Here is a 27212-nt window from a genome sequence, read left to right as displayed (position 1 = left end):
ATTATTTATCACTTGAACTAGGACACCTGAGAAAAAGAAAGGAGGAGCTATTAATAATCATGCCAGGACAATACATACAAAACAGACTTCCGGACGAACTGGGACGAATGGTCATCCTAAAAATAACTCCTGATTTTCAGTTGAACACGTGACTGTTAAAAATAGAGACTGCCTTGTCCAACCTCTCTCGTCTATATGGGTAGCAGTGTGACGAAAATGTTACTTGATCACAGTGGTTAATTTTCCCCCCAAATTTTTACAGAGGTGCCTATATCTTGACCAATGTGGGTTCTCACTTATCAAAGAATATGGTAGAAGATGTTTTCAGAAGTTGGCACATGGAATGTATCTTTATTGAAGTATAGTTGATATACAAAGTTGTGTTGGTTTCTGGTATACAGCAAAGTAATTCAGTTATATATATGTATATATGATATATGTAATATAATATTACATATGTTATATATTATCTGAAAAGTGCTTTTCAGATTTTTTTCCATTATAGGTTACTTTCAGGTATTAAATATAGTTTCCTGTGCTATACAGTAGGTCATTATTTTTTCTCTTTTATATATAGTAGAGTGTATCTGTTAACCCCAAACTCCCAATTTATCTCCTCCCCCAGCCCTCTGCCTTCCCCTTTGGTAACAATAAAATTGTTTTCTTTGTATCTTTAACGGGTCTCTTTCTCCTTCTTGTGGACTGGAATCAGATTATACTGGTTAGAGCTTTCACACCATCTTGAATACTCCTGTGTTATTTTGGAGTTTTCTGTTCATGTGGTTGATCCCAATCCTAGACCTTATACCAAAGTTGCCGAAAACTGATATAATGGGAGCCACAAATGCAAGCACATATGTAGTATTACATTTTCTAGTAGCCATTTTAAAATGTAAAAGGGAAGAGGTGATATTAATTTTAATACATATTTAAATAATTGTGTCCAAAATATTATCTTTTCAATGTAATCAGTATAGAAAATATTAATGGTTATGTTTATTAACATGTAAAATATTAATGCTTATGCTTCACATCCAATCTTAAAAATCCCATGTATGTTTTCACTTATGTGCTTATTAGTCCCTCATTTGTGTCTGACTCTTTGCAACCCCATGGACTGTAGTCAGTCAGGTTCCTCTTATTCATGGAATTCTCCAAGTAAGAATACTGGACTGGGTTATCATACTCTTCTCCAGGGGATCTTCCCGACCCAGAGATCAAACCTGTGTCTCCCTCATTGCAGGTAGATCCTTTACCATCTAAGCCCCCAGGGATAGCACATCTCAATTTAGATTAACCAAATTTAAAGTGCGGTAGTTTGAGCATTCTATGGCATTGCCTTTCTTTGGGATTGGAATGAAAACTGACCTTTTCCAGTCCTGTGGCCACTGCTGAGTTTTCCAAATTTGCTGGCATATTGAGTGCAGCACTTTCACAGCATCATCTTCCAGGATTTGAAATAGCTCAACTGGAATTCCATCACCTCCAATAGCTTTGTTTGTAGTGATGCTTTCTAAGGCCCACTTGACTTCACAATCCAGGATGTCTGGCTCTAGGTCAGTGATCACACCATCGTTATTATCTGGGTCGTGAAGATCTTTTTTGTACAGTTCTTCTGTGTATTCTTGCCACCTCTTCTTAATATCTTCTGCTTCTGTTAGGTCCATACCATTTCTGTCCTTTATTGAGAGCGTATTTGCATGAAGTGTTCCCTTGGTATCTCTAATTTTCTTGAAGAGATCTCTAGTCTTTCCCATTCTGTTGTTTGCCTCTATTTCTTTGCATTGATCGCTGAGAAAGGCTTTCTTATTTTCCTTGCTATTCTTTGGAACTTTGCATTCAGATGTTTATTTCTTTCCTTTTCTCCTTTTTTTTTTCGCTTCTTTGCTTTTCACAGCTATTTTTAAGACCTCCTCAGACAGCCATTTTGCTTTTTTGCATTTCTTTTCCATGGGGATGGTTTGGATCCCTGTCTCCTGTACAATGTCATGAACCTCCGTCCATAGTTCATCAGGCACTCTGTCTATCAGATCTAGTCCCCAAAATCTATTTCTCACTTTCACTGTATAATCATAAGGGATTTGATTTAGGTCATACCTGAATGGTCTAGTGGTTTTCCCTACTTTCTTCAATTTAAGTATGAATTTGACAATAAGGAGTTCATGATCTGAGCCCCAGTCAGCTCCCGGTCTTGTTTTTGCTGACTGTATAGGGCTTCTGCATCTTTGGCTGCAAAGAATATAATCAATCTGATTTCGGTGTTGACCATCTGTTGCTGTCCATGTGTAGAGTCTTCTCTTGTGTTGTTAGAAGAGGGTATTTGTTATGACCAGTGTGTTCTCTTGGCAAAAGTCTGTTAGCCTTTGCCCTGCTTCATTCCATACTCCAAGGCCAAATTTGCCTGTTACTCCAGGTGTTTCTTGACTTCCTACTTTTGCATTCCAGTCCCCTATAATGAAAAGGACATCTTTTTTGGGTATTAGTTCTAGACGGTCTTGTAGGTCTTCATAGAATCATTCAACTTCAGCTTCTTCAGTGTTACTGGTTGGGGCATAGGCTTGGATTACCGTCATATTGAATGGTTTGCCTTGGAAATGAACAGAGATCATTCTGTCATTTTTGAGGTTGCATCCAAGTACTACATTTCAGACTCTTTTGTTGACCATTATGACTACTCCATTTCTTCTAAGGGATTCCTGCCCACAGTAGTAGATATAATGGTCATCTGAGTTAAATTCACCCATTCTGGTCCATTTTAATTCACTGATTCCTAGAATGTCAATGTTCACTCTTGTCATCTCCTGTTTGAACACTTCCAATTTGCCTTGATTCATGGACCTGACATTCCAAGTTCCTATGCAATATTGCTCTTTACAGCATCGGACCTTGCTTCTATCACTAGTCGCATCCACAACTGGGTGTTGTTTTTGCTTTGGCTCCATCCCTTCATTCTTTCTGGAGTTATTTCTCCACTGATCTCCAGTAGCATATTGGGCACCTACTGACCTGGGGAGTTCCTCTTTCAGGATCCTATCATTTTGCCTTTTCATGCTGTCCGTGGAGTTCTCAAGGCAAGAATACTGAAGTGGTTTGCCATTCCCTTCTCCAGTGGATCTCACATGCTAGTAAAGTAATGCTCAAAATTCTCCAAGCCAGCCTTCAGCAGTACGTGAACCATGAACTCCAGATGTTCAAGCTGGTTTTAGAAAAGGGAGAGGAACCAGAGATCAAATTGCCAACATCTGCTGGATCATGAGAAAAGCAAGAGAGTTCCAGAAAAACATCTATTTCTGCTTTATTGACTATGCCAAAGCCTTTGACTGTGTGGATCACAATAAACTGTAGAAAATTCTGAAAGAGATGGGAATACCAGACCACCTGACCTGCCTCTTGAGAAACCTATGTGCAGGTCAGGAAGCAACAGTTAGAACTGGACATGGAACAACAGACTGGTCCCAAATAGGAAGAGGAGTATGTCAAGGCTGTATATTGTCACCCTGCTTATTTAACTTATATGCAGAGTACATCATGAGAAACATTGGGCTGGAAGAAGCACAAGTAGATTCAAGATTACCAGGAGAAATATCAATAACCTCAGATATGCAGATGACACCACCCTTATGGCAGAAAGTGAAGAGGAACTAAAAAGCCTCTTGATGAAAGTGAAAGAGGAGAGTGAAAAAGTTGGCTTAAAGCTCAACATTCAGAAAATGAAGATCATGGCATCTGGTCCCATCACTTCATGGGAAACAGTGGAAACAGTGTCAGACTTTATTTTTGGGGGTCTCCAAAATCACTGCAGATGGTGACTGCATCCATGAAGTTAAAAGATGCTTACTCCTTGGAAGGAAAGTTATAACCAACCTAGATAGTATATTCAAAAGCAGAGATATTACTTTGCCAACAAAGGTCCATCTAGTCTAGGCTATGGTTTTTCCAGTGGTCATATATGGATGTGAGAGTTGGACTGTGAAGAAAGCTGAGCACTGAAGAATTGATGCTTTTAAACTGTGGTGTTGGAGAAGACTCTTGAGAGTCCCTTGGACTGCAAGGAGATCCAGTCAGTCCATCCTATAGGAGATCAGTCCTGGGTGTTCACTGGAAGGACTGATGCTGCAGCTGAAACTCCAATACCTGGCCACTTGATGTGAAGAGTTGACTCATTGGAAAAGACCCTGATGCTGGGAGGGATTGGGGACAGGAGGAGAAGTGGATGACAGAGGATGCGATGGCTGGATGGCATCATCAAGTCGATGGACGTGAGTTTGAATGAACTCCAGAAGTTGGTGATAGACAGGGAAGCCTGGCATGCTGTGATTCATGGGGTTGCAAAGAGTTGGACACGACTGAGCGACTGAACTGATTGACATTTAAAGTGCCCAAAGTCATATGAGACCACCATATGGGGCAACACAGTTTTATATCATGAATAACCTCCTCTCACGCTTATATTTTCCATCTCACCCTCTCCTCTTGCTTTTCTTCAATAGATAAACATAGATAAAACTTTGAATCTTCCACTACCACAACAAAACCTTGTTTCATTCTTACTTCCCAGAAGTGATTTCTCTATTGTTTTTCTTCTGTCCACAACTCTATTTAATTGAATTTGCCTTCAGATAACTCTCTTCTTGGAATGATGACAGAATGATATCCTTCAGGATACCATTTGATAAATTGGGTCTCTGGGTGGTGATCAACAAAAGCAATCCATTTTTAGAATGATCTTCTAGCAAATTGAGCCCCTACCTATCAGGACTTGTTAATATCAGGATCAAAATCCACCCTAAGTTGTCTTCAGTTACCACAAGGAATTGGTTAAATAATTTTTTTTTTGCAAATGATTTGAGAAAATCACTTGTAGTAAAGTCAAGTTTACCCCTCTAATGATGACAGTCTTTCCTTCTTAGAAACCTATGTTGAAAAGTAGTAGAAAAAGATAACTATTAGAGCTAGCCACTTGGGAATTGAACCTAAACTGGATACTCCCTGGAAGGGTTATGGATGTACACATTGTCATGTGAATGATGGAAAAGTGACTTCCAGCAGCTGGGCTTTATAGAGTAGAGCACAGCCTCAGTTTTCCAGTGTAATGTTCAAGCACCAAGAATGGTGTCAGATACAAAAGGAAAAAAATCGTGTACCTCGTAAGAAAGAATTTGTGAGATTTGAGCATTTTGAATGAATTAAGAAGAGCCAAAGACATGAAGGTTATAGCAAATGAACGGTGATTGATTAATTTTCCACCAGGAGGGAAAACATCTTTTGACTTGACGATAATATATATAAAAGGTCAGTCTTTACATGTAGGAGACAGTAAGCTCACACATGACAGGGATCTAACAAGATAAGAAATAAAAGAGGCAGAGAGAAGGGGAAAGCAAGCAATAGATTGTATATGGAGTCCAAGTGGTGGTAATCAAGACAGAAGCAGTAGCAAAAGGGCTTCCCCAGATGGCTCAGACGGCAAATAATCCACCTGCAATGCAGGAGACCTGGGTTTGATCCCTGAGTTGGGTAGATCCCCTGGAGAAGTGAATGGCAACCCACTCCAGTATTCTTGCCTAGAGAATTCTATGGAGAGAAGAGTCCAGTGGGACACAGTCCATGAGGTTGCAGAGTTGGATGCAATTGAGCAACTTTCACTTTCATTAGCAAAGGAGGCTGGCAAATGTCATCAGCTCTTGTGGGCAATGGAAAGAGTGATGCAGTAATGGAGTAGGGTGTCAGGGTGCCATGTGTACTTAAATCTTTCAGTTCAGTTCAGTTCAGTCGCTCAGTCATGTCCGACTCTTTGTGACCCCATGAATCGCAGCACGCCAGGTCTCCCTGTCCATCACCAACACCTGGAGTTCACTCAAACTCATGTCCATCGAGTTGGTGATACCATTCAGCCATCTAATCCTCTGTTGTCCCCTTCTCCTCCTGCCCCCAATCCCTCCCAGCATCAGGGTCTTTCCCAATGAGTCAACTCTTCGTATCAGGTGGCCAAAGTACTGGAGTTTCAGCCTCAGCATCAGTCCTTCCAATGAACACCCAGGACTGATCTCCTTTAGGATGGACTGGTTGGACCTCCTTGCAGTCCAAGGGACTCTCAAGAGTCTTCTCCAACACCACAGTTCAAAAGCATCAATTCTTCAGTGCTCAGCCTTCTTCACAGTCCAACTCTCACATCCAAACATGACTACAGGAAAAACCATAGCCTTGACTAGACGGACCTTTGTTGGCAAAGTAATATCTCTGTTTTTAAATATGCTATCTAGGTTGGTCATAACTTTCCTTCCAAGGAGTAAGCATCTTTTAATTTCATGGCTGCAATCACCATCTGCAGTGATTTTGGAGCCCCCAAAAATAAACTCTGACACTGTTTCCACTGTTTCCCCATCTATTTCCCATGAAGTGATGGGACCAGATGCCATGATCTTCGTTTTCTGAATGTTGAGCTTTAAGCCAACTTTTTCACTCTCCACCCTCAATTTCATCAAGAGACTTTTTAGTTTCTCTTCACTTTCTGCCATAAGGGTGGTGTCATCTGCATATCTGAGGTTATTGATATTTCTCCTGGCAATCTTGATTCCAGCTTGTGCTTCTTCCAGCCCAACGTTTCTCATGATGTACTCTGCATATAAGTTAAATAAGCACAGCAACAATATACAGCTTTGACGTACTCCTTTTCCTATTTGGAATCAGTCTGTTGTTCCATGTCCAGTTCTAAGTGTTGTTTCCTGACCTGCATATAGGTTTCTCAAGAGGCAGGTCAGGTGGTCTGGTATTCCCATCTCTTTCAGAATTTCCCACAGTTTATTGTTATCCACACAGTCAAAGGCTTTGGCATAGTCAATAAAGCAGAAACAGATGTTTTTCTGGAACTCTCTTGCTTTTTCCATGATCCAGCAGATGTTGGCAATTTGATCTCTGGTACCCATTTAATATTTCTGGGGGAAAAAGTCTCTTATGCCAACTGTAATCACTTGTTTCTTTGTTAACTCACTTAACTCTGGTTGTCTAATTTGTACCAGAGGTTTGCATTCTCCCAGTCTGTGTGCTCTCAATGACTTAGATAAAGTTGGTGGATGCTGTGGATGATGCTTTCAAACTTAAGGCCGAAACCCACAGACCACTGGTCAAGAAACACAAAGGAGAAAGAGAAAGAAAAAAACTATTATAAATATTTTAGTTATCCAGAAGTCATTTATCTAGCCTCTTTACTATGCATAATCTAGCTAAGAACAAAGAAGTAAGAAAAAACACATTTGAAAATCTAGATAGATAGTGCCAAGACCACACAGTAACCTTCATGGAATTTGCTCATGGAAAACTACCCAGGCTCTGGAAGCATAGCACCACTTTCTCTTGTCTTAACTATCCCAGACTTTGCTACTCCAGCCCACTGGTCAGCTACTACTGTGCTATCAGGGTCAAGCAGTCAGCTTGAGTACAATTTGTCATTCTTTCCTTATGTTGTTATTAAGAATTCTTTATTCGTATTGCTAAATAAGTCTGACAAGCATGGTTAGTATTTCCTATGCTGATTGCAAACCAGAATAGCAAAATCAGGTAGGAGAAGGCAGTTGCCAAAGAAGCGACAGGTAACTTTGAGGTTGGGAAAGAAACCTTGTGAAGCCCAAGAATTTCATCTCATAGTGAAAAGCAGGTGGTCCATTCCATGTCAGAGTGAGTATATGTCATTTGGCAGGAAGTGGCTGGTCTTTGGCATAAGACAAGTCCAGGTGCAAGTTATAGCTCTTCTGCTGGTAGCTATGTGATCCCGGGCAGGTATTTGTGTTATCTGAGTCTTGGTGTTTTCGTTTCTAAAATAGAAATACTAATATTACCTTCTTATTCAATTATTATGAAGGTTAAATATGTAAGAAACAACAGGTTTGAGGGACTTATACTCTTCCTCCCTTTGCTATCAGAGATGAATAGGTTCTTGGGTTATCACTGAATTTTATAACTTCAGATGGTGCTTATCAAACTCAGGCTACTTTGTAGATTGTATAACCCCTAATGTTAGGTACTGGGAAATGGAGTTACATGAAAAACAGTCCATGCCATCAAGGAACTGAGAGTTATCTGGGGTGAAAGACAGTAAAACACAAGTTAAATGGTGAATAAAGTGACTGAACACAACGGTGCACCAATAGAATCAGGAACAAGTAATTGTTGTTCAGTCCCTGAGTTGTGTCTGATTCTTTGCAATCCCATGGACTGCAGCATGCCAGGCTTCCCTGTCCTTCACTATCTCCTGGAGTTTGCTCAAACCCGTGTCCATTGAGTCCATGATGCCATCTAACCATCTCATCCTCTGTCACTCGCTTCTCCTCCTGCCCTCAATCCTTCCCAGCATCAAGGTCTTTTCCAGTGAGTCAGCTCTTCACATCAGGTGGCCAAAGTATTGGAGCTTCAGCTTCAACATCAGTCCCTCTAATGAATATTCAGGGTTGATTTTCTTTAGGATTGACTGGTTTGATCTCCTTGCTTTCTGAGGGACTTTCAAGAGTCTTCTCCAGCATTACAGTTCAAAAACAAGTAATTGAGGCAGTACTAATAGCAGCATGGGGTGGATGATAATGATTTACTGGGGGGAAGCATCATATATATAGTGATGATAGTCCTGAATCACTAAGGAAACAGAAATTGTGTTTAATAAACTATGTTTAAAGAAACAGGATATGAGTAATATTGTTTTGAAAATTTTCCATTTAAAATGATTAGAGCTAAAAAAATTAATTTCCATGGTTTAGTTTGGTAGAAAACTCATTAATTTCTAGAAGAACATGTTATCCTTTGGTCTGTTAAATAAATGAGGCATTGCTAGAATGGCAGATGAGAAAGGCAAAAGAGAGGAAAAAGGTAATGGAGAAAAGAGTGAGAAAGGAGCAGAAATATCATGCTGTCAGAGCTACTTCCTGAGTATCAGTCTTTTCTAAGTACATTCTTCTTGATGTTTCATTTCTTCTTCACAGATGAACTTCGTCCAGTTTGCGAAACAAGTATTGTTCCTTGCTTGACAGATGATGAAGCTGAAAACGTAAGAAATTATTTCTTGTTCTAATTCACATATTGAGTAAGTCACACATCTAGAAAGTGGAAGAATTCACATTCTCTGCTTGAGGCACAAAAAAATGTAAAGAAGGTTACCCACATAAAAATGTATGGTTCTAAAGAATTTTATTATAAAGATAAACTTTTAAAGCCAGGAAGCAAATATCCAGGAATTGATATAGGCATAAAAATACTCTACGTAGAAAATAAATACTGAGCATGATGGCTTCACTACTTCACCTCTTCTTTCTCTTTTCTGTCCTTCTTCCCCTCCTCCTTTTTCCAAACAGATGGAGGCAAGTGTGAGAAATACAAAAAAGAAGGGAATAGAGGGAAAAACAGAAAACAGAAATCGATGAAGAGAAGGCAGAAGGGAACAGAGGAGATTAGTGTGGGGGAAGTCTTAGTCATGAACATATAATATGCCTCTGGTAGATTTAAAATTTAGAAAAAAAAAAACATGTTAAAGATTTTGTTTTAAAGTTTCTCCTGAAAAAAATCAAGATCAAAGAAGGAATAAATCTGTCAAAGAGTTTAGATGATGTTTTTGCTGCAGTGAAATGAGTAGGCTGTTTAGACAGAACCGAAAGCTTTCTCTGTGGTCCCGGAGTGGGCCTCTCTGGCTTCAGCTCTGTGGTCTGACACTGTCTATTACTCAAGGGCATGGACTGGCTAAGCATACCTCCTCCCCACCAAGTGGCTGTAAATACAACCCAGGGCCACTGCTGCTGCAGGGAGGTGAAAAGAGATGAAGTGTTGATCATGTTCCTTAGGCATTTTCAGGACACAGATCTGCATCTGCAGAGCATAGTGATCAAGAGGTGGGCTTGATTCCAACACCAGTGTCATCCTTATTATTTTAACCTCTTGGAACGCCACTTTCTTCTCTGCTGGGGCATAATCATAGAAGGCATCTTGCAGGTGATTGTGGATGTTAGAGGCGGTAGTTCATGTGAAGTACTTAATACAGGGATTGCCTGTAGAAACATTGCAGTAAATATTAGCTTTTTGTAGCAAGCTGTCTTTCTCCCTCTCAAAAATTAACATTGTTTTTCTTGTGTTAAGTTTTAGTGAGTTCTCCAACCTATAATTATCATTTTTTAAAAAATGAAAAATAGGCCTGAATTAAAACTGCAATTCATCATTTCGTATTGTTCAGCACAGAAATTTGCCTCCTAAATATAAGTGACAAAAAACTGGTGGTGTTTGAAATACCTGTTTAAAAATCTTAAGTGGCTAGGGCACTTCCTGGCTTCTTCTATTAGCGTGGTATGGATTATTCCATGAATCAAGGACTGTAAATTTGTATCATTTACATCTTCAGTTCTTTAAACAGTTTCCACAAAATTAAAAATAACATAATTTTGAAAATTTATGTTTATTATAATTTTTGTATGTAGTCCCATAAATGTGAACACTTTAAACCTCATTCATTGAGAATAATGAGGGAAAATAGTGAGAAATCTGGCCTCAGAAAATATTTGGGAAGACATGGAGTTGTAGTAATCTTAAGGAAAGTTAATATTTTAAGCTAAGATATAAGTGGTTATTAATAAGTAATAACACTGTTTATAAAAACTATACTTCACAAAAGTCCTTGATTGTTTCATACTGCATTGTAAGTATAAGATACTTTGGTAACATAATAAACTTAATGAGAAGAACCAAAAATAAATGACTTAAAAAAAAAACCCTAGATTTTTCTAAGTTACAAACAAGATTCTAAGAAATTCTTTGAAGAAAAAATAGTATTTCTTAATATTAATTACCTATAATTTGGTTGGTTAGCTATAAAAATGAGATTAGTAAAGTGTGAATTAATGGGGTTTTATTACATGATACATGTTAAAGCAACATACTCATAAAATAAACAATCTAATTATCTTTTCTTATATCATAGCTTTCAAACACCTAGGGCTTTGGTCTCATTTATCTTTAGTTGTTCATGGACAGAATTCTATCAAGGGAATGCCAGGAGTGTAAAGTTGTTAACTCTTTCCACTGAAGCTGGAAGTCAAAAAATGTCTTGTGTAAGTCCTGATTTCCTAGCATAATTTAAGAGCCTCAGGCTGCCTAATTTCAAACCCTGCTTCCCCTTTATAGGCTCTGTGACAGTTGGGAATTTACTTTAGTGAATTTGTGAGACAAACATGGTTATGAAATTTATCTCATAGGGTTAATGAAAGATGAACATTCAACAGTGCTTGGTATACCGTGAACCGTCATACATTACACTGTCACTATGGCTTGCCCAGTGCAAGTTGGCCCACCCTTAACCTCATAGCAACAAGTTAATCAAGTTCTAATTTAGCTGATTAATTCAAATGCACTTATACTTTGCCACAACGTTTAGTGGTTTGTGTATATCTCACCCAGGAGGTGATTTTTAAAAAGTTGTTCTTTGTATAAAAGCATTGTAAAAATGCATTTTAAAAACTCCTTAGAAAAAAACCATCTACTAAGATTCAGGTACTGTAGGGTTAGGATTTCACTTCAGAGATTTTTCTGAGGATAGAACAAGCACTGGATGACTTTCACTTTTTGTTCTTCGTTTATGACAGCTGAAATATCACAGGAGAGGTCTTGAATCTGCCCCTCTCTTTGCCAGCCATCCCCCTGCCCACTGGTTCAAGCCCCAAAGCCTTGGTTTCTCCTTGGTTCCTCTCCTTGACCTCATATCCCATTTCCACTCTATCACAAGAACTATAGACATTGCTTGGAGAAGGCAATGGCACCCCACTCCAGCACTCTTGCCTGGAAAATCCCATGGACGGAGGAGCCTGGTGGGCTGCAGTCCATGGGGTCGCAAGGGTTGGACATGACTGAGCGACTTCACTTTCACTTTTCACTTTCATGCATTGGAGAAGGAAATGGCAACCCACTTCAGTGTTCTTGCCTGGAGAATCCCAGGGACGGGGGAGCCTGGTGGGCTGCCGTCTATGGGGTCGCATAGAGTCGGACACGACTGAAGTGACTTAGCAGCAGCAGCAGCAGCAGCAGCAGCATAAACATTGCTTCTAAAACATGTCTTAGCTCCGTTTGTTTCTCTGCAGGATTATCGTTGTCTCCCAGTCTACCTCTACCTCTTGGCTGAACTATTGCAGTAGCTTCCTAAATGGTGTGCTTGCTTTCTACTCTTTTACTCATAAAATTCATTCTATACTGACAGCCCAAGCTGATCTTGGAAATCACCCATCCATCCTTGATACTATTCTTGTTTAAAATCCATTTTCCATTGAGATCCCAGGCTGATCCTGGTAAAACATGTATCTAACCATGATACTTCTCTTATTAAAAGCCTTCCAGGGGCTTTTCAGCATCCTTAGAATCAAATCTGGAATACAAAGCTTGACTCTGGAATACAAAGCGTTGTATGCTCTAACCAGTCCCTGCCTTTCTGACCTCTTGCCCTACCCTTTCTTCGTCATCCACTGTGCCTCAGACATGTGTTTCTTGAATGTGCCAAGCTTGACATCTTAGAACATTTTTGCTAGCTGTGACCTGGCCAAGAATGCCCTTACTTCCAAACTTCTCATGACTGACTCCTTCTTGCCTTTCAGATTTCAGGCTAAATGTCACTTTTTGGGAGATGGTCTCTTCTCCCATCCAACTGAAAGCCTCTGCCCAGTCACTCTCATTCAGTTACTGCTCACTTGTCTCTGCATATTTTCAGCTTTGTTCCCATTAAAACATAAGCTTCAGCAGACAAGGGGCAACTCTTCCTTCAATTCTTAAGTACCACCCAGTGTAATTCCATGCCACACCCAGGAGAGTGTAAGGACATGACTTCCTCATAAGAAAAGCAGTATAACTAACTACTTCTATCAGGACTACCTTACATAACCATCGTTTCTACACTACCGTGTGTTTTTATCTCCCTTCTTTCAATTTTCTTTTTCTTGCCTCATATTGGTATCTTCAGCAAAATTATCTCATTCATTCACATAACAACCTGGCCAAGTATCATTTCTTCCTTGTGTTTTAAGCGAGAAACCTGAGGCTCAAAGAGGCCATACCACACGAGTGACTGGCTGGAGATCTGAACCCAGGCCAGGTATTTCCAAAGGAAGATTTTTTCCTTGCCTGGAGAGAGTGTCCCAATCGTTATAGGGTCTCACGTTTCCCATAGTGAACTGACCAGATGGTTCCCAAACGTGGCTGCCCTATGTCATTTGGGAATTTCTCCTTAGACTTGCAGAATAAGAATCTGGGTTAGAGTTTAAGAATCTGTATTTTTGAGGAGCTCTCCAGATTTAGGTAGCCACTGAGTTAGATTAAAAAGAATAGGTTGGGGAGTGTTAAATACATGTTATTCCGAGAAGGCCTTTTAAATATCAGCTGAGATTAGTTTATCTGATAAGGTTAGCTGGGTCTGAGACATGAAAAGATGGGGATTGGAAATCTTCAAACCCTTGCTTGGTGAGGAGGGATAGCATATGCTATTTGTTAGGAAAACAGCCACAAAGCATGAAATGGGGTCTGGTCTTGGGTGTGGAGGGTAACCTAAGGAAAGTACTGGGTATGCTGCTGCTGCTAAGTCACCTCAGTCGTGTCCAACTCTGTGCGACCCCATAGACGGCAGCCCACCAGGCTCCCCCGTCCCTGGGATTCTCCAGGCAAGAACACTGGAGTGGGTTGCTATTTCCTTCTCCAATGCATGAAAGTGAAAAGTGAAAGTGAAGTCGCTCAGTCATATCTGACTCTTAGCGACCCCATGGACTGCAGCCTACCAGGCTCCTCCATCCATGGGATTTTCCAGGCAAGAGTACTGGAGTGGGGTGCCATTGCCTTCTTCAAGTACTGGGTATAGAAGAACCTATTTTCAGTGGTTTAAGGCCCTCAGATAAAACCCAGTTAGATAATTGAGCTTTTCAACTGTCCAAGTTTCTTTTGCATGTGTCATTCAACATGTTTTTGAGCCTTTAAAAATATATTCAAAATAAAGTGGCCAAGAAGGGCATTTTATAAGAGTATTAGGTTATGTAGGTCATCAGAAATAGCTTTATAAGTTTCTCCATGTTACTCCCCAAACACTGAGATGTTTGTTGTCATGATCTAATTATAATATAATGAAAGGAAACAACACATTTGAAATGCTTTTCCTATTGGATAACATGTAGTTTTGTCGAATCTATATATGTTAGTAAAATGCTCCTCACCACGTGTCTTGTTAGCATTGAGTCCTATCTAATAGAAGAGATAAATGGCCTCCTGAGGCTTAGAAACCATGGAAAGTCACATCTGGAAGCTTTCACCTGGCTGACCTATTCGTAGAAAAGGTCAATTTAGTGCAGAAGGGCATTTAAATAACCAGTTCTGTTGGAGAGAATTGAGCAGATGTCAGGGGAGAAACGGGTTCATCCTCTCACACGCTTCCACTCGCTGAGCCCATGGCTTTAACTGGTCTCAGGTGGCCTTGGCCCAGAGCAGCTTGAAGCAGGGTTTCGGTTCCTGGCCAGAGATTGAGGTCGCGCCAAGGCAGTAAGCACTGAATCCTATCCACTGGGTGAGTGCGCCAGTGACAAGGCCCTGGCCCTTTAGGTTTTCAGAAAAGAATTCCCACAAAGATGGAAAATAGTGAAACAAGTAGAGTATTTATTAGAAGGAAAAAGAATACTGTATGTGTGGGTACACATGCCGGTGGACTCGGAGACCGAGTCGCGCCCTCATGGTAGTCTGAATTACTTCCGGGTTTCCTTTGACCAATCATTTTGGTTTGCCTGGTTCTGAGACCATATTTGGTATATCTTAGGAACCTCCCCGCTGAAGGCAATGGCACCCCACTCCAGTACTCTTGCCTGGAAAATCCCATGGACAGAGAGCCTGGTGGGCTGCAGTCCATGGGGTTGCACAGAGTCGGACATGACTGAAGCAACTTAGCAGCAGCAGCAGGAACCTCCCACGTGTGCATGTGTATCTCTTACCCTAGTTGGATGCCAGTGAGGAGGACTATGGGTAGATGGATATTACTCCCCTTTTCACTTACAAGGAACTTTTTAGTTAGGAAGGTCTCCTTGACTTTGAGAAGGAGGACTATGTGGTCTTTTATCTCTCATCTAGCCAGGGCTTAGCCTCTCCAATTATCCTGCTGTTACGGAATTTCTGTCCATAGGAGATGCACTCCATCTGCTCATCCCAGAGCCCATCCATCTCCTGCTCATAACCAAAGGACCACAATTCTGCCTTTGGTAACATTATTAGGAGGCTACTTTTATCTCCTTTTATTACTAGTACATATTAGAAATTCAAGTATTCCTGTATTTCCTATATTAATGCAGTATCCAAATAAAGACTGAGAGCATTTCATTTAATTACAACTTGAAGTACTATTTTAAGAGTGGTTTTTAGGGCTTCCCAGGTGGCTCAGACTGTAAAGTATCTGCCTGCAATGTGGGAGGCCCAAGTTCAATCCCTGGGTCAGGAAGATCGTCTGGAGAAGGGAATGGCAACCCACTCCAGTATCCTTGCTTGAAGCATCCCATGAACAGAGGAGCCTGTCGGGCTACTGTCCATGGGATCCCAAAGAGTTGGACACGATTTAGTGGCTGACACTTTCACTTTCACTTTATTGTCTGTACAAATGTTCCAATATTGTCTTTTATAGTTCAGTTAGCTTTATTTGTTGAACTTTCTTCAACATTTGGTTGTCATGAAAAAAAAAACAAAAAACCTTTTTGTACTCTTCCCAAATTTGAGTCAGAGACATTTCCAGGAAATCCATCTGAAAGGAGAGGCACATTAGGGTCAGGTTATAAGGGATGCAATTTTTATCTCAGTACTGTAAGGCTCCAAAAGTATCTACAATATACTTTTCTAAAATGTAAGAAGTAAGGTGTGGTCTTTTATAATATTTGGAAGTTTCAAAATGCCTATTCTGGGTGAAAGACTTGTTGGACTAGACTGAAATGCTGTTTTTTTAGCTATACCAAGAAAGACTCCACTCACAGTTAGTTTCTAACCTTTAATGCCCAGTGAAATATATACGCTGGACCTGTTTTAGTGACTGCTGTCTAGCTCATCAAATGTAGATGTTGATAATGTCTGAAAAATATGTTTAGCCGTTAAAAAAAAAAACTCCTTAAAAAAGCTTACTACTTTATCTTTTAGCTTTCCTGTTTCTCTGTTCAATTTTATTAATTTATTAAATTTTTAAAAAAACTTTTTTTTTCCAGCCCTGCCTCATGGCTTGTAGGATCTTAGTTCCCAGCGTGTGTGTGTGTGTGTGTTGGTCACTCAGTCATGTCTGACTCTTTGCTACCCCATGGGCATATAGCCCACCAGGCTTCTCTGTCCTGGGGTGGGTTGCCATTCCCTTCTCCAGGAGATCTTCCCGACCCAGGGATCAAACTCTGGTCTCCTGCATTGCAGTCAGATTCTTTACCATCTGAGCCCCTGGGAAGCCCCTTATATCCAACCAGGGATCAAACCTGGCCCCTACTAGTGGAAGTGCTGAGTACTAACCACTGAACCACCAAGGAACTGCCTCTATTCAATTTTAAATGGCCTAATAAGAAAGGCAGTATTTACTCAGATAATGCAGAGATTTGCCCTCTGGTGTTTCTGGACCCCAGATCCTCTGTCACTGATGAAACAAATTACTAGCTTACCTGATGAAGGCTGAGCTTTCACATCACCTCATCCTGAAGAGACAAATTCATACTGAAATAATTTCCCTTTCATTGCAAACAAAACATCAGTATCCCCAAAATAGTATACACGTTCAAAAGAGAAAAGTTGGGAATCTTTGAGACTATTATGTATAATTATTTTATATTTAACTAAGGTGCTTAAGACTAGAGATCTCTTCAAGAAAATTAGAGATACCAAGGGAACATTTCATGCAAAGATGGGCTCAATAGAGGACAGAAATGGTATGGACCTAACAGAAGCAGAAGATATTAAGAAAAGGTGGCAGAAATACACAGAAGAACTGTACAAAAAAGATCTTCATGACCCAGATAATCATGATGGTGTGATCAGTCACCTAGAGCCAGACATCCTGGAATGTGAAGTCAAGTGGGCCTTACAAAGTATCACTACGAACAAAGCTAGTGGAGGTGATGGCATTCCAGTTGAGCTATTTCAAATCCTGAAAGATGATGCTGTGAAAGTGCTGCACCGTATATGCTGGCAAATTTGGAAAACTCAGCAGTGGCCATAGGACTGGAAAAGGTCAGTTTTCATTCCAATCCCAAAGAAAGGCAATGCCAAAGAATGCTCAAACTACTGCACAATTGCACTCATCTCAAACGCTACTAAAGTAATGCTCAAAATTCTCCAAGCCAGGCTTCAGCAATATGTGAACTGTGAACTTCCAGATGTTCAAGCTGGTTTTAGAAAAGGGAGAGGAACCAGAGATCAAATTGCTAACATCTGCTGGATCATGGAAAAAGCAAGAGAGTTCCAGAAAAACATCTATTTCTGCTTTATTGACTATGCCAAAGACTTTGACTGTGTGGATCACAGTAAACTGTGGAAAATTCTGAAAGAGATGGGAATACCAGACCACCTGACCTGCCTCTCGAGAAACCTATATGCAGGTCAGGAAGCAACAGTTAGAACTGGACATGGAACAACAGACTGGTTCCAAATAGGAAAAGGAGTATGTCAAGGCTGTATATTATCACCCTGCTTATTTAACTTATATGCAGAATACATCATGAGAAACGCTGGGCTGGAAGAAGCACAAGCTGGAATCAAGATTGCCAGGAGAAATATCAATAACCTCAGATATGCAGATGATACCACCCTTATGGCAGAAAGTGAAGAGGAACTAAAAAGCCTCTTGATGAAAGTGAAAGAGGAGAGTGAAAAAGTTGGCTTAAAGCTCAACATTCAGAAAACAAAGATCATGGCATCTGGTCCCATCACTTCATGGGAAATAGATGGGGAAACAGTGGAAACAGTGTCAGAGTTTATTTTTTGGGGCTCCAAACTCACTGCAGATGGTGATTGCAGCCTTGAAATTAAAAGACACTTACTCCTTGGAAGAAAAGTTATGACCAACCTAGATAGCATATTCAAAAGCAGAGACATTACTTTGCCAACAAAGGTCCGTCTAGTCAAGGCTATGGTTTTTCCTGTGGTCATATATGGATGTGAGAATTGGACTATAAAGAAAGCTGAGCGCTGAAGAATTGATGCTTTTGAACTGTGATGTTGAAGAAGACTCTTGAGAGTCCCTTGGACTGCAAGGAGATCCAACCAGTCCATCCTAAAGGAGATCAGTCCCGGGTGTTCATTGGAAGGACTGATCCTGAGGCTGAAACTCCAATCCTTTGACTACCTCATGCGAAGAGTTGACTCATTGGAAAAGACCCTGATGCTGGGAGGGATTGGGGGCAGGAGGAGAAGGGGACAACAGAGGATGAGATGGCTGGATGGCATCACCGATTCATGGACATGAGTTTGGGTGAACTCTGGGAGTTGGTGATGGACAGGGAGGCCTGGCATGCTGTGATTCATGGGGTGGCAATGAGTTGGACACGACTGAGCAACTGAACTGAACTGAAGTAAAAGTGCTTTTTAAAAGGATTCAAATATATACTTAGATTTTTAATAAAGATTTATGTGGAGCTTTAATATTTAGTTTAACATGTTTAAGTTTTAATGACTCATGTCAAAACAAAATTACCCATTAGCCAAATGCAAACAAGTTTGACGTGGAGATGAGTCAGATCAGGGCCATCTGGGCTCCAGACCGCAAAGTGCTGTTAAGTATTCCAGCATTTATGCATGCCTTTTCCTCACAGGGCCCCTCTCTCAGCATTCAGACCATCAGGCTGAAGGGGAGTCACACTAGAAATATGGAGAACACTGCATTCCTGTTCATTTGTCATGGCTGAATTGGCATAACAAATGGTGACAAATAAGATTTTTTCATCCACACAAAAGTTGCCATCACATTTTCAATGGCTTTTACTAGAGTGTCAAGAATACCAAGTTTAATTACACAAAAGCTGGTGGAGGCATGGATTGTGAATCTAATTCAGGGAATAGAAGAGAGACTGCTGAGCATCAACTTTTATGCCTGCATAGGAAGTTAGAACCAACATAAATGTATGCATGGAACAAGATATTAGAGATTACAGAAATTATAAGGAAATTTATTTCTTCAGGTCAGTACTGTGTTTATCTGGAAAACTTGATAGATTGAAAGAAAAACAACTACTAAACATTATTCCATCACTGAAACTCTAAATACATGTGAAATGTGAATGTTGCAAGATGTCTTTAACCTAATTTTAAGAAGTGCTTATGCTTTGATCATGCTATTTAATAGAGTGTCATTAGCTAAAAAGAGAAGAGCCCATTATAGCATTGTCTGCTGGGTAGTAAAATCCTTATGTATAGAATCAACTTGATAAAATGTGGCCCCAAAATGTAATTATTATCACTAGACAACCATTTAGAGTTACTTGATATCTATTATATATCAATAAATCTAAATGGAGGTGGATCAGAAGCACATAAAAGATTTTCCTTTGCAGCCCACACTTAATATATTTTCCTTATCTTGCTTGATTGATTATAACATAATTCTCTGTATAGTTTCACCTCCAGGAAATAAAAAACCTTAACATTGATAATATAAAATGAGCCATATTGCCAAGTGTTTTGGTACTGAGAAAACACAATTTGTTGTGTCTAAATATTAATGGTGTGCATGTGTGCTAAGTTGTTTCAAGAAGAATAATGGAGCGGGTTGCCATGCCCTCCTCCAGGGGATCTTTCTAACCCAGGGATTGTCTCCTGCTTTGGCAGGCAGGTTCTTTACCACTAGCGCCACCTGGGAAGCCCATTTAATTAATGGCATGCCTAACTACATATTGATATTTTTTCTTATATACCTATGAAATTAAGGTTTTCTAAATAACTATAACATTTAGAATTATGTTCACCAATGCCTTATCTCAAGTTTTTAAGGATATAAGAATGTAATGACTATATGGGAGATCTAAATAATGATAAAAGCAATTTGCTACCACAAAAATCACCTTAACTACCAACTGGATGAATGTGTAAACTGAACATTAGAGAAATATGCCAAGAAATCCCAAATTCTAATATTCTGACGTTCACTGTACTTTGCAGTTGTTGAGTAGTGCTGAAGCAGGAGGGAAGCCATAATACCTCCCACCTGCCCAGAGGTTTAGATGATCCTTTATGTGTTAATTTATTGGGAAACTGCATGGAATAGACTACTTTCCCTTCTGAACATCCCTTGTAATTTCATTAAAGATCAAAAACAAAATTGTGTTCTTACTCTCTGCTTATTGAAATGCAAATACCATCTTTAGTTTCTAGATAAATACTATACATCATTTTTTAGGTGTATTTTGGATTACCTATTGATAGTTGTAAGTATTTGCTATGTAAAATATATTTAAATATAAATATAAACTTGTTTAACACTTGCTATGTATCAGGTACTGTGTAGAAGCTAGGAATGGAAAGAGGCACACATAGGACTGAATTTTTGGATGCATGAAAAAATATACTATGTGCTTAAGGGGTTTACAGTATTATTGGGGAAGATAAGAAAACAATTGGAAATATGATTATGTATAAGCAACTCGGCACATTGTTTGGAATAGACTATAAGGGGAAGTAAACATAAAAGTAGAGGGCGGTGTGTGGTGTAACACTAGAGGAAGCAGTGGTGGGGTCAATGATGACTCTAGTCCTAAAGAGGTGGCTCTTCTGAAATCAATATATGCCTGAATGTGCAACTTTGAATATGCGTGGGCTTGTGTCATCATAATATGAACAAAGAGTCAAATAAATGCTAAGAGTTTGAACTCTATTGAAAATCAACTCTGTAATTATCCTTTAATTTTTATTTTTACAGATCTGGGGTGAGAGAAACCTTCCCCCAACTATATCTTTCCTTGCTTTTCCCCCAGGAAAGCATCTAATACTTCTTTCTACATCTAGCTTAAACATTTCAGGTTGGGTCAATTTCTCAAAATTCAGAAAAATCTTGGATTTTGGAAGGAACGAGTAGTAGTAATATCATATATAAAAAGTCTTAAAAGATAATTTTATAGTGAACTGAGAAATTTAGTTTTAAGAAATTTTGATTTAATCATAGATATTTATTATTTTGTGTATGTGTGTTTGTGAAGTGCCATTCCAAAGCCATGATCTCACACACCTCAAGGCATTGGCTAGAGAAAGGAAAAATTAATATTCTAGAAAAGGAAGGCAATGACTGCTGCTGCTGCTGCTGCTGCTGCTAAGTCGCTTCAGTTGTGTCCGACTCTGTGCGACCCCATAGATGGCAGCCCACTAGGCTCCTCCATCCCTGGGATTCTCCAGGCAAGAACACTGGAGTGGGTTGCCATTTCCTTCTCCAATGCATGAAAGTGAAAAGTCAAAGTGAAGTCACTTAGTCGTGTCCGACTCTTAGTGACCCCATGGACTGCAGCCTACCAGGCTCCTCCATCCATGGGATTTTCCAGGCAAGAGTACTGGAGTGGGGAAGGTAATGACTAGTGATCACTAAAGAAGCAACTCACTTCCTGAGGAAAATACAGTTGTTTTAATTAGATTGGAATGATACAACTCTGAATATACTTTCTTTCACATCATTACAATGGTGGCAATAACATTTAGATTTTTAATATAAAGTCTTATATTCCCATAGAAACTTTCTTCAACTCCTACATGATTCAATTAATTTTTTTAATCTAAAATTAAATGTCCTCATTTTTTCTCATGGACATATACACTCTTGGCCTCAAGTTGGTAAGTTATTTGCTTTAATATTCATGATTCAGCAGGGTATTTTATGGCTCGCAAGAGTTGCAGCTTAAGTGCATATCTTCTGTACATAGGGAGGTCAGAAATAATTTGCTTCATGATATAGGAATTAAAATCAATACTCTTACTTCCTTAAGAAAACAAACATAACATAATGTAAATGAGAAATGAGTAAATTATTAATAGATGGGCTTATCTAAAATATAATTCAAGCTAAGCAAGGTCAACCCAGAGAACTGAGCTTTAACACTGCAAGTTACAGGAAGCATGAGGAGGATAGATATATCATCACAGGTTTGTCTTTAGAAATTTGCTTTCATCTAGGGTTTTTAAGCCATATTACAAACACTCTGTTGCCTGCCCTTGTGAATAAGTCTGTGGTATGAAGATGCTCAGCTTGAGGATGAGAAAATGGAGAGCAGAGAAATCTTGCCAGACCTGGAAGTCTTGCAAATGGTACTTAAGGGGACTCCCAGGATTCTCATTAGCACTTAACTAGCTGGAGAAGCGGAGAAGGCGATGGCACCCCACTCCAGTACTCTTGCCTGGAAAATCCCATGGATGAAGGAGCCTGGTGGGCTGTAGTCCATGGGGTCGCAAAGTCGGACATGACTGAGCGACTTCACTTTCACATTTCATTTTCATGCTTTGGAGAAGGAAATGGCAACTCACTCCAGTGTTCTTGCCTGGAGAATCCCAGGGACGGGGAGCCTGGTGGGCTGCCGTCTATGGGGTCGCACAGAGTCAGACACGACTCAAGCAACTTAGCAGCAGCAGCAGCTGTCAAGCTAGGGGAGGTCCCACTGGTTGCTGTTGTCAGGATTGTTCTGGCTTCCTGATGTTCACTTCCAATGCCTTTCTATTTTCTCTCTGCTCAGGACTGAGGCAAATCCTATACTCCAGAATAATCCCCTCCTTTCTCTCTCTGCTTGATATATTTCCACCTATTGAAGACATGGTGAGTCCAAGGAAAGGGCATTTTCTTCTTTATTGTTAGAGAACAGAATTTATCAGCTGCCATCTTTTGGATCCTGCTCTAGCTTATGATTTCTACACAGGGTCTGGGTTTTGTTTCTATTCCCGAAGTCAAGAAGGGGTATTTTCACGTGTCTGGAAAAGTATTCCTTCTAGAATGAGGAAGGCCACATGAGAACCTGAACCCTTTGAAAGATGGACAGATATAGAGCTCGTAAACAGCAAAGTCAGACTCATTTTTTGCTTCCGGGTTTCTTACTTTCTGTTCCATGTAATTTACTTACATTTGTAAGATCCTTTCCCCTACCTTCAGGCATTGCTTCCATAGCAATTCATTTATTTATTTATTGACACAAAATCTGCACTTGAACTTTCATGTCAATGTTGGGGATGATAGATATACACAAAGCAATTCCTTATCTTAAAGCCCTTATAGTTTAATTTGTTACATTATACAAATATAATTATACAAATTATACAAATGAAATTTAATAAATCAAAGTGAAATAGTGTATAATGAACATGTGTTCAAAGTACTATGGAAGCACAGAAGAGGGTATGATTATTGCTAACTGGTGGGAATCAATGTTGTATGCAGAATTTTGTCAATGGAGAGATTACCAGTGTTGCTGCCTTTTTAACCTTCCTGTTATACTTTAATGCTGAGATGATTTTCTTAGTAGACAAACAGGCAATTCTTAAGATGGAAATAAAGATGTTCTGCCTGAGTTAAGTATATGGTCCCCGAGATCCCTATTTGCTTTCAGTTGGATGTAATACTTTCCAAAAAGCCTCTACTGGTTGACCAATGAAGATAAGGTTAAAGCAAATTAACAGAATAAAATTGGAAGCTCTGTGGGTCTGGTTACTGAGAATAGGATCATAGATTTTTCATCTTTTATATTCAGCCCCTACCATGGAAGATGGTTGTTGAATTTATATTATGTATTTTATATATATATGTATATTCTTCATTCTTCATTCTTATGAAAAATACTTCATAAACATGATGTTATTTGCAATAGTATCCTTCAAGCAGGCTTTCAGAAGGCATTTCATTGCTCTTTGATCATTACAAATCAAATAGATATCTAGCAGAGACCTCACAGCCTCACCTACAGACCAGAGTCAGTTGAAGTTCAGGATAGTCATTTGAACTTAGGACATTAGTATGTATCTGAGAAAAAGGACTAAAATACCACAAAAAGGAAAGCCTTGTTCAAAGACTTCATGTGGGCACAAAAGGTGGGAGATTATTTATCATAATGACTTATTCAACCACAAGGGAAAACATGAGTTAGAATGACATTATTTTCATCACATTTTTCCCCTGAGGAATTCAAGAAACTGCCCCTGTCTTACGTAATGGGCGGCAATTCTCTTCACACTATTTTGCTTTGATCTTAACCCTGGCAGATAGTAGTAATAAAAAATTCCCAAAGATGACCAACTTATTCTCTTCTCAAAAATTATCCTCCCCCAGATCCTGTGAACTCAGGAATACTCAAAGACCAGCTTATTTGATCTTACCCCCGTGGTTATCTGTTCATTTCTCATCAGGCTAATCTCCTTATTCCACTCCCTCAAAACTCCATCTCCCCAGCTGTGAACACTCTCCCGGTCCGACCATTTTTGCTGTAGGAACAGTTCTTTCCTTCCTCATATTTAAGCACATATTTCAACTTTTGATTACTTCCTCAACTTGAGAGGTAAAAAATTGAAATGCAACACGAAACATCCGGTGGGATGGAAAGGGGCATCACTCCTGCTCTGCTTCTTTCACCAAATGACTGTAAGTGCTTCAAGGACCGTTTTACTTCCCAGGCTTCAGTTTCCTCATGTATCAATATCAAAGGGGAAACTAAATAGTATACAATATGTAAGACATATTCTGGTATGAACAACAATGTGATTACACAAATGTTGATCAAGAAGAGTAGTATCAAGTTCTAACATGTCATGTAAAAGCAGCTACTAAGTCAAGAAGGAGTTGGCCTTCTCATAGCTGTAACTGTCACTCATATACTTCTGTATTTATGTAGACACATACATTTAATACCATATATTTATTGTGCACATGTATTTAAATGTGGCTACTTTTCTAAAATATTGATAAAAGCATGCTATTAGTGTATTTGACATTATTGTTCTAGTGTCTTAGATTATAGTCTCTGTCATAAATGGAAGACCAGTGGAACAGTCAGGAGACTTACATTCTAGACTCTGCACTTCTTGAATTTCATGGTTTTGAGCATGTCACACAGACTCATTGGGCCTCAAATGATTCCTTTTGAGTCTATAATTTTATGATGGTTATATTAATGAAGCAGGAAAGATGATGTTGTGGGGTAACTTATTAAACCCTAAATCTTATGGCTTAAACAATAAAAGTTTGTCACACATGTAAAGCCTGATTGCAAGTTGGAAGAGACTTAACAATGACTGTCTTCCAAGTGGTGTCTCAGCCTAAACCAGGGTGCTTGAATTTTGTGTATACTTCACATAAGAACCCTTCTTCTCCATGGCAGGGGCCAGTCTCAGGCTACATTGCTTCTGCTCACATTTCACTAGCCAGGAGAGGAATCATGGTCTTACCTAACAGCAAGGTAGCTGCTCAATATGTAGGTATCACTATATCCTTTAAAGACAAAAATGGAATTCTTTGGATGCTCGACATTGTCTGCTGTGGTGCTAAATCAGAATACAGCAGGGAATCATCCAGTGGAATTGTCTTTCTTTTTCCATCTGTAACATCATGGCATTTAGAACATATTTGTCTTTCAGTGTCTTCTGATGGAGCTGGAGATTTTTCCTCTTTTCTGAATGATCCTCAATGTTGTAGGGTAGTTCTAAGACTTCTCTTGGGTTTTTAACATATTGGGAAGTTCCAAATTCTCAAACCCTTATCACTCAAGTTTAATGGTGAGAAATCTGTTCTCTCTCCATTGAGTGATTTGTTAGTGGGAAAAAAATGACTGGAATTTACATGTCACATGTGTCAAAACATAGATGCTCTTAGAATACCCTTTAGAATAAGACTATAAATGGAAAATGAGAGAAAAAGCTAAAGAAGATATCTTTCCTAACAATAGCTTTCTTATTGATTTAGAAGGCTTTGGTGTCATGTGTATTTTTTTTTTTTTTTTAAGACAGGAAGAATGAGTCTTGGAAAAGAGAGAAGAAAATCATTATGAAAAATCAGCCCAGGCATAGAAGTCAACTCAGACAGAGCTTGGGAGTGCTGCTAAATATGAGGTGTCAGCTTTTTAGTTTGCTCTTTCTCTTCATCAGAGTAAGGAGAGTTTTGTCTTGATTGCATGGCTTCCACAGAGGGGCCTGGGTGGTTTATACAGTATAGTAGATGATGACAGATAACACTCTTAGTTCAAGGCCTTAGGGATGGCAATGTGCGTAGAAGGATTTTTCCAGGGAGATTTGCTTCTGCCCACTAATTGTGGTCATATATTTTACGGCTTTGGGAATACTATGGCCACTAGTATAAGTCCCAGTGCTCCAAGAAGCAGTGTTTGTGTCTGATTCAGCAGAAGCTGTTGCTGTATTTCTGAAACTTCTGTTGATAAAAATCATGCATGTCATTAATTTTCACTTCCAATCCTATATTTTCTTGCCACATCCTACATAATTTGTTTACAGTTGCTACTATTGATGATAGATACCTTTTGAAACACTCTCTAATTTTTCAACCCTACTTTTTTATGTTATCCTTTTATCTAGCTACAACTCTTCCTCAGTAGCACCAGTAAACACCTTCTCTGTCAACTCTTTATTTTTTTCTGTAATATTTTTATTTATTTATTTTTTAATTTTTATTTTATTTTTAAACTTTACATAATTGTATTAGTTTTGCCAAATATCAAAATGAATCCATCACAGGTATATATGTGCTCCCCATCCTCAACCCTCCTCCCTCCTCCCTCCCCATACCATCCCTCTGGGTCGTCCCAGTGCACTAGCCCCAAGCATCCAGCATCGTGCATTGAACCTGGACTGGCATCTTGTTTCATACATGATATTTTACATGTTTCAATGCCATTCTCCCAAATCTTCCCACCCTCTCCCTCTACCACAGATTCCATAAGACTGTTCCATACATCAGCGTCACTTTTGCTGTCTCGTACACAGGGTTATTGTTAGCATCTTTCTAAATTCCATATATATGCGTTAGTATACTGTATTGGTGTTTTTCCTTCTGGCTTACTTCACTCTGTATAATAGGCTCCAGTTTCATCCACCTCATTAGAACTGATTCAAATGTATTCTTTTTAATGGCTGAGTAATACTCCATTGTGTATATGTACCACAGCTTGCTTATCCATTCATCTGCTGATGGACATCTAGGTTGCTTCCATGTCCTGGCTATTATAAACAGTGCTGTGATGAACATTGGGGTACACGTGTCTCTT

The 27212-nt window shown here is 39.4% G+C and overlaps 1 long non-coding RNA gene across 1 annotated transcript in view; it reads left to right on the top strand.

The window, feature by feature from the left end:
* The window catches only part of LOC138989138 (uncharacterized), a 150185-nt gene that overhangs the window by 11477 nt on the left and 111496 nt on the right, over positions 1-27212 (top strand). The window contains exon 2 of the long non-coding RNA XR_011465331.1: positions 8970-9034. This is a non-coding gene — a long non-coding RNA (uncharacterized lncRNA). The remainder of the gene's footprint in view (positions 1-8969; positions 9035-27212) is intronic.

Source organism: Bos mutus, chromosome 9 (assembly GCF_027580195.1).
Source record: "Bos mutus isolate GX-2022 chromosome 9, NWIPB_WYAK_1.1, whole genome shotgun sequence".
Lineage (NCBI taxonomy): Eukaryota > Metazoa > Chordata > Mammalia > Artiodactyla > Bovidae > Bos > Bos mutus.
This window is presented reverse-complemented; position numbering and strand designations above follow the sequence as displayed.